Raw genomic sequence first — 8327 nt, forward strand, 5'->3', positions numbered from 1 at the left:
CTAAGAGGCATCACTGACAATGAAATAATATCAAAAAAATTTTATGGCAGGTTTTCTGACAAAGTCCTCATTTTCAAATATATAGGGAACTGAGGTTTTGTTTTTTTTAAGTCAGAGCCATTCCCAAATTGATAAATGGTCAAAGAATATGAAAAGGCAGTTTTCAGGGAGAAAAAGAAAGTAAAACTATTTATAGCCATAAAAATATGCTATAAATTATTATTGATTAGAGAAAGGCAAATTAAAGCAATTCTGAGGTCCCACCTCACACCTATCAGAAATAACCAGTGCTGGAGGGGATAAAGCAAAATGCATACACTAATAAATTGTTGGTGGAGTTGTGAACTGGTCCAATCATCTGGAGGATAATTCGGAAATATGCCTAAAAGTCTACAAAACTGTGCTTGCCCTTTGACCCAGCAATGTTACTACTAGGTCTATAATCCAAAGAGAACAAAGGAAAAGGAAAAGGACCTATATGTGCAAAAATATTCATAGCAACTCTTTTCATGGTGGCAAAGAATTAGAAATTGAGAGGATGCTCATTAATTGAAGAAATGGATACAAAAAGTTGAGGCATATGACTTTGATAGAGTAGTCTTGTGCTATAAAAAAAATAACAAGTGAGTGGTTTCAGAAAAAAACAAAAACGTGGCATGACCTATATGTAGAGTAAAATGAGAAGAACCAGGAGATCATAGTGCACAGTAACAGCAATGTTGCAGTAATGATCAACTATGAAAGACTTGGCCACTTTGATCAATACAATGATCCAAGACAATTCCAGAGGACTCACGATGAAAAAGTGCAGTTTACTTCCGAATTGAGAGTTAATGAATTCTGAATGCAAATTGAAGCATTATTTTTACCCTTTAATTTTTTTGCCCTTTTTGTGATATGGCTAATATGTAAATATGTTTTGATTGATTTCACATGTAAAATTGATATCATTTTACTTGTCTCCTCAGTGGATGGAAGAGTTGTGAGAAGGAGGGATGGAATTTGGAATTCAAAACATAAAAAGAAAAGAATGTTTAAAATAAATTTATTTTTAAAAAAATAAAATTGTTTTTTAGGATCATAACACTCAATTTGGAAGGGACTGTGAACTATAGAATATAGTATGTCAGACTTGGAATGGATCAGAGAATAGAAAACAAAATTTAGGACACATACTATAGAATGTCGACACTCAGAAGGACCTTGGAATATAGAATATCAGACCTATAAGAAAACTTAAAGTGTAAGATATAGAATGTCAGAACTAAGTCCCTAGGAGAAAGAACAAAAAAAAATTAAACCTAGAAAGGCATTTCGAACATAAAATATAGAACATTAAAGAGGAAACTAGAACATATAATACAGCATGTTAATGCTAGAAGATCATCTAGATATGTTCATCCAGGTATTCTTAACCTTAGGTTCATGGACTTTTGTCCAAAGCATTTGTGGCTTGATGTCAGGGAGTCCTTGAACTTGGATAGGAAAGAGATATCTCTTTATTACAATGTAATTGATTCCCTTTAAAATCCTTTTTTTTTTTTTTGCTTTATGCATTTCAAAACATTATTCTGAAGGAGTCCATTGGTTTAATCAGATTGCCAAATGTGTTCATAGCATGCAAAAAAGTTTATAACCCTTGATCAGATTGAAGCCTGTCTTTTTATAGAAAGAGAAAACTAAAGTTTAAAGAAGGGAAGTGACTTCACCACAATACCAGAACTGCAATACAGGTCTCCAGCCTCCTGGTCAATTGCCCTTAATCTACTAAACCAGGCTACCTTTGAAAAAATGTTTCAAAATTAAGTTCTTTCTTCCATCTGGGTACCCAATTTTTTCTCCCACTTCATCCTCAGAAACTCAGGAACTTTCCAAGGAAGGTTAATTCTTCAACAGAGTATTCCACATTCTAAATGGGCACATTTCTTGATACATTGGAAGTAAAGGGAGAAAATAAGCATTTATTAAGCTCCTCATGTGTACCAGGCACCTTGCTGTGTTTTACAAATATTGTCTCATTTGATCCATTTTACAGTTGAGGAAACTAAGGCAGACAAAGGATAAGTGACTTGCCGTGAATCACATAGCTAGTAAGCATGTGAGGTCTGATTTGAATTTCTACCATTGGTAGCAAGAGATTCTTCCTCAGCATGTATCTTTTTGAGGTCAATGAGAATGGTCTTAGAAACATGGTGCTTCAGAATCTGTAGGGATAATTCTGTTTCTCAAATTAATTTTGCTTGTAACATGCAAAAATAAAATTACTTAAATTAAATCAGGGGAACTGCCTGGGAATTTGCTTACACATACATGTTTTTTAACTTTGTCTATTATCTACAACCTTTCTTAGCTATATTTTTAGAAAAGAGGAAGTAACAGCAACAGATATGATATGAGGCTGCTTACAAACAGGACCAGGCAAAACCTGGAACACAGTGTCTCTATGGGAGAAGAGACACATCCTTCCTGACTTTCAAATAAACTTGCAAAGGAATATAAATTTAATTTTAATCTTTAGGCCCAGGAGCTGAAAAAGCAATGAGGAAAATTCTTATCAATGTGTGAGGCCTACTCTTTTTAAGCATCCCAATTCCCTTTAAGACTGACTACTTTCCAAAGCACTAAGACCACAGCCCTCTGCTATGTGGTACAGTGGGAAATACCCTGGAATTTCTGCTCAAATTTAGCTGTGATCTTAGGCAAGTAATTTTCCTTCTTATAGTGTCAGTTTCTTTATACATTTAGTGTGTTTAATTCTGGTAATATATACCTGAGGAAAAGTCATATATAAGATCGGGAGAAGATGGATAACAGTGCAGTATAGTAAAAAGAACACTGGATTTATAGTCAGAATATATAGGTTCCAATCCAAGTTTTACTCTTAACTGTTTGAGTGACATTGGGTAAGTTACTCTCTTGCGCCTCAGTTTCCGTCAATCAACAGGTATTTATTAAGTGACTTCTATGAGTCAGACACTTGCAGTGAGGATATTAATATCAGTAAAATAATCCATTTTCATAAGAAACATACATTAGTGGGGACAATAGCAATAAGTGCGTATTTATATACAGAATGTATGTATGTGTGTAAAATACAAACAAACATATTTAACTACAAAGTACTTTGGGAGGGAAGGCACTAGCATTAAGGAGGATCAGGAAAGCTATGGTTCCCCCTCAATTTCAAATTTTTCTGAGCTAAGGTAAGCCCCTAGATTGTTGGGGCAGATGTTTCCCAAGAAGTCCTTTTGAGGGAATATGCAATCTTCCACTCACGTGGCAGAAGATTGCACTCCATGTCACACATAACCATAAGGGTGAGGGGTATGGCTGCCAGTCACAAATAAGCATAGTTGGTGAAATTTGGTTTAAAACTGCAAGAGATTTAGCTGATAACCTATTTTGTCTTTAATTCAGGCACTTATGATTATTAAAGGAGTTAATATTAATCTAAAATACATAATAATCCAAATTGGTCCCAAATTTCACTTAAAGAAGGGACTTTCAATTACTGCAAGTTTTAGAAAATTGTATGCAATAATTTTTTTCTGTCTTATCATTTTGTGTGTGCTTTTCTGTTTTTGTAAAATGCTCAAAAAAATATTTGTCTTGTGTTTAGAGTTGCTTGTAGATTTTGCTGCCTTGAATGATTTTGGGGTTGGGGGGGGAGCAGCCAGCCATAAAGAATGCTAAAAAACTATAGCCTAAGAGATTAGAATGCTGGGGAAGATTCATGAAGTTTAATAGTGTCTTACTTGAAATATTTCTCCCAGATTTCTGTAATCTGATGACAAACTCTCTGCCCCCATAAGCAGAGCTAACTCCCACTTCAGGCTTTCAAAGGGAGATTAAGTTAAAAAGAAAAAAAAATCTGCAAGATACTTTCCCTCCATCATTTCACCACTGGATAGGTTGGCGTTACAGAGATAAAGTCACATAATCAAAGAAAGGAAAACTTTTTTCCTGATTTGTAGAAATGTATGAATTAGAAAATGAATTTTTAGCTGAAATGTAATATTTTTACCATAAATTTCCAAATTATAGTAACTGCTAAAAACATTTTAGTAGATTTTGGACATTTGCAGACTTCCAAAGGCTAAGCACCTCTCTCCCCTCTTTAGAGGGAAGGATTTGTAGTTTGGAAAGTGATCTGTGAAGGGTTGATACCACTGAGAAAAGTACATTTGAGACAAGCACGGAATAAGGAATGTACCCTACTCTCTTTATCCTATCTGATAAGGCATTTAGCAAAAATTTAACAAATGCCAAAATATCTTAGTGAGTTTTGAGGTACATCTCTGTAGATTTTGTTTTAAGGAAAAATAAGTATAAGATTTTGAAAGTAAAAGTTACAGGGGCATATCACCTTTTCCCTGAAGATCAATAGAGATATTGTTTGAAGGAAGCAGATAGTTTGAAAGTAATCTTAGAGTAAAAGAAAAGAAATAGGTATGTTGGAACTTAACAGCTGCCTCTTGCTAACCCTTTCTTAACCATGAAAAAAAGGAAAGTTTGTTTAGATCAGAGGGCAACTTAAAAATAAATGAAATTTAATTAAAGTATGGAAAGTGAGATTTATAATAAAGAGGGGTCCATGAGGAGGGGTTGTCAAACCTCACCTTCAGCCATGTGAGACCACCTACCTTACTCCCACATCTAGTCCAAAACCAGACTCTGTTGTGGATAATGAAAAAAGGAAGGAGGTGACCAGGAACCAGGAATGTCTTTTGAAAAGGCTAAAGTAAAACTTTCAAAGCATTAGCCAGCAAAATTAATGATTTAAGTAAATTAGAAACAAGGTCAACAAAGAATGTGGCTAGGTAGTACAGTGCATAGATTGCCAGACCTGGAGACAGGAAGACTCATCTTCCCGAGTTCAAATCTAACTTCAGACACTAGCTGTGTGACTCTGGGCAAGTCACTTAGCTCTGTTTGCCTCAATTTCCTCAATTGTAAAATGAGCTGCAGAAGGAAATGGCAAACCACATGAGTATCTTTGCCAAGAAAATCCCAAATGAGGTCCTGAAGAGTCAGACATGACTGAAATGACTGAACAACAATACCAAAGAATATTAGAAAGAAACCTTGCATTTGTAAGCTCTCAGAAACCCAAAAAGGTTATCTTGCAATTATTTATAATTATTTAAAATTTTTGTGTTAAATTACAAAGAAGTAATACAATGAGTGAAGATTTGTTATTTAGATAGTTTGAGATATGATTAAGGAATGCAGTATTCTGTTCCTGAAAGACCATCTCAGGGGAATATTCTCAAGACTTTAGAATTTTGCTAGCTCCAAAGCAAGCAGATGGGAGTGTGAGGCTACCACTTGGAATCCTTCCTTTATCTTTCACTCAGGGTTAAAACTAAAAAGCCTTGGGGAAAGAGAGTGTGGGGAGATATTATGAATATGAAAAAGATTGATTTGGCTCTTTGGGTGGTTTTTGAAAGAAAATAATAAGAAGTTTATGGAAAGATGAAAGTGCTACTGCAAACATTTGAAAATGTACTAATTGTTAACTCTGGGTTCTAAATTTTAAAGCACAGGTGCCTAATTGAGATTTTGATTTTGTGGTTGCAAATCCAGATTTGAATTGGTTGGAATTTGTCCTGTAACTAAATTATGATGTGGTGAAAAGTGTTTTTTTTAATTAATTGTGGCATCAAATGCAAAAGAAAAAAGTTTTAAAATGCATGGATCAGGGAAATCTGATTTGTTCTGGTGTCAGAAATTTATTAGCTGTGTGACTTTAAGCAAGTAACTTTACCTCTGAGTGCCTCTGTTTCCTAATTTGTAAAACGTATAGTATTAGCACTCAGCTCCCTGGGTTGTTGTGAGTATACAATGATATAATGATTGTGAAGTCCTTAACACAGTGCCAGGCATACGGTAATCAATAAATAAATGCTGACTCCTTATTATTTCTTTAATTGGATGTAATTGTTCCATACTTGATAACTCTATATCAGGTTTTAGATGTGATTAATATAAAATGTCAAAGGTGATCAAATAAATTATTTTCTATGTAAGATAATTTGGAAATGCTTTAGGCTGAATTGATGTCATCTGACTGGTATTAAATACTGTTTCATGTTTTAAATACAAGCTATTGTGTGTTGTTATCATTATGTTTCTAAACTTTTTCTTATATTGTGAAAATTGAGAAACGTTTCATCAGAAATGCTGTTAGAAAAAAACTTTTTTAAAATTTGAATGCTATTCGATTACAAATTGAGTTTTGAAAAATGTGTGATGAAAATAGATATTTGAAAACTGTTAAATATTTTATGGGATATATTTTGTTTTAAAATAGATAACATTAGCTTGTTATTTGGGGAAAAACAGGTACATAGACCCTTTAAGATATCTTTATTTGTGAGATCCTTTGAAACTTTGCCTCCAGGCTGGATCATAACATCTTATCAGCCCTACTGACCACATGTAAAATTCTAAAGTACTGAAGTTTGAGAACCTATAACTGAGAAAATAAGACCTCCTCTCTCATTCCTTGTTAAAGGGGGAGTGGAAGGACTTACAAGTTTACTCTAATAAAGAGTAGTTTTTATCTGAAATTATTTGGCAATCACATAAAATTATCAAAATGTTGAGAATGGTTTAAAGATGTAACTTCAAGGGGCAGTGAGGTGGTGCAGTGGATAGAGCACTGACTCTGAAGTCAGGAGGACCTGAGTTCAAATCCAGCCTCAGACCAAACACTCGACACTTATTAGTTGTGTGATCACTTATTAGTTGTTGTAAGCAAGTCACTTAACTCCAATTACCTAAAGAAAGAAAATATTGTTTGGGGCAGCTAGATGGCACAGTGGATAGAGCACTAGCCCTGGAGTCAGGAGGACCTGAGTTCAAATCTGACCTCAGACACATGATACTCACTAACTGTGTGACCCTGGGCAAGTCACTTAAACCCAATTGCCTTGCAAAAACAAAAAACAAAAAAAGATGTAACTTCAATATGTTAATTTGAATCTACTATCATGTATTCACTGTATGTAACTTGAAGAACTCCAGAATGTGTTTATTTTTAATTTATAAATGAAGGATAAAATAAATGTAACCATAAGGAAAATATGAGGAAATTAATAATATTCAAGCCTTAAGCTGTGATTAGTGAAATTTTGCTGTTTGAAGTAAAAACTCTTGGGACTATAATTTCATATCATTTTGAGTTTTTATTACAGAGATGGTTGTCTGAATTGTCATGGAGCCAACAATCCACTATTCAAGGAGAAAATGGCATGTACTGCAGTCTGAGAACTGCTACAGGTTGAGTCTGTCCCTAGGAAAAGTTGAGGAAATGACCTTAGTGTGGGTAAGGTAGGATACTCTTGACTTAGTTTTCCCATGGTACTATTTCCTTTTTGAACAGGAAAATTTTCCTCCTAGCTAATTCTGAGTCTGGCTATAATATCACGTGAAAAATGTGGAGCTTTGTATGTGATTGACTTTCAAATATTCTTAATGGGAAGTTCAGATTTTGAGTATGTTAAGTTTTGAAAATTGGATTATGGATTTCACATATAAAATTGCATTGATAACTATAAAGAAAGTGAATTTATTTTCCCATTTTAAAGTATTTGTCTCATAATTTTAAAAGACAGAAGAGTTCACTTTACAAGTCAGATCCTCATGTGTTTGTTTGTTTTTGTTTTTTTAGATTCTTATATTATGTACAGGGTTAATGTAAAAAAAAAGAAATATCAAGAGATGTGTAAAAAAACAAAAACTGTCTAAAATTTCAGGTGAATTATGGTGCTCCTCATATAACTTTTGCTGCTAAAAAGATCAGAACCATGAGGTTTGGAACTGGAGAAGTAGAGCCCTCTTTGAAGCTGTCCTGACAATGAGGCCTATTCCATAATATCCAAGAGAAGATATGGGACCAAACCACTACTAGGAACATCTGGAACTCAAGACAAATTGTTCTGATTAAATGAACCTTGGGAGTGGATTACTAGAATTCAAGGAGGTTTGATGTTATTTAATATTGGTGATAATTATATCATCATATTCCTTTGACCTTTTGTTTCACAATGTTTATATTTGCAGAGTTTCTTGGTTACCTTATTGACATATAAATCTCCTCTCTCAAAATTAGTCTATTGTGAGCCCTCTAAGTAGTTTGATCAGTAGCCTGACTTAGTTTACCTATAGAATCTATTTAACAAGGTTTGCATATCATTATTATTCTTAGTCTTTGTATTAGCTATTTTACTAAGCTATGTGAGAGGTTGCTTCCAGTGATATTTTCTTGATATATAATCTTGATAGCATGAGCACACCTAAAACCTTATAAATTTGGCCAATAG

Source organism: Vombatus ursinus, unplaced genomic scaffold (assembly GCF_900497805.2).
Source record: "Vombatus ursinus unplaced genomic scaffold, bare-nosed wombat genome assembly UNPS02014662.1, whole genome shotgun sequence".
NCBI lineage: Eukaryota > Metazoa > Chordata > Mammalia > Diprotodontia > Vombatidae > Vombatus > Vombatus ursinus.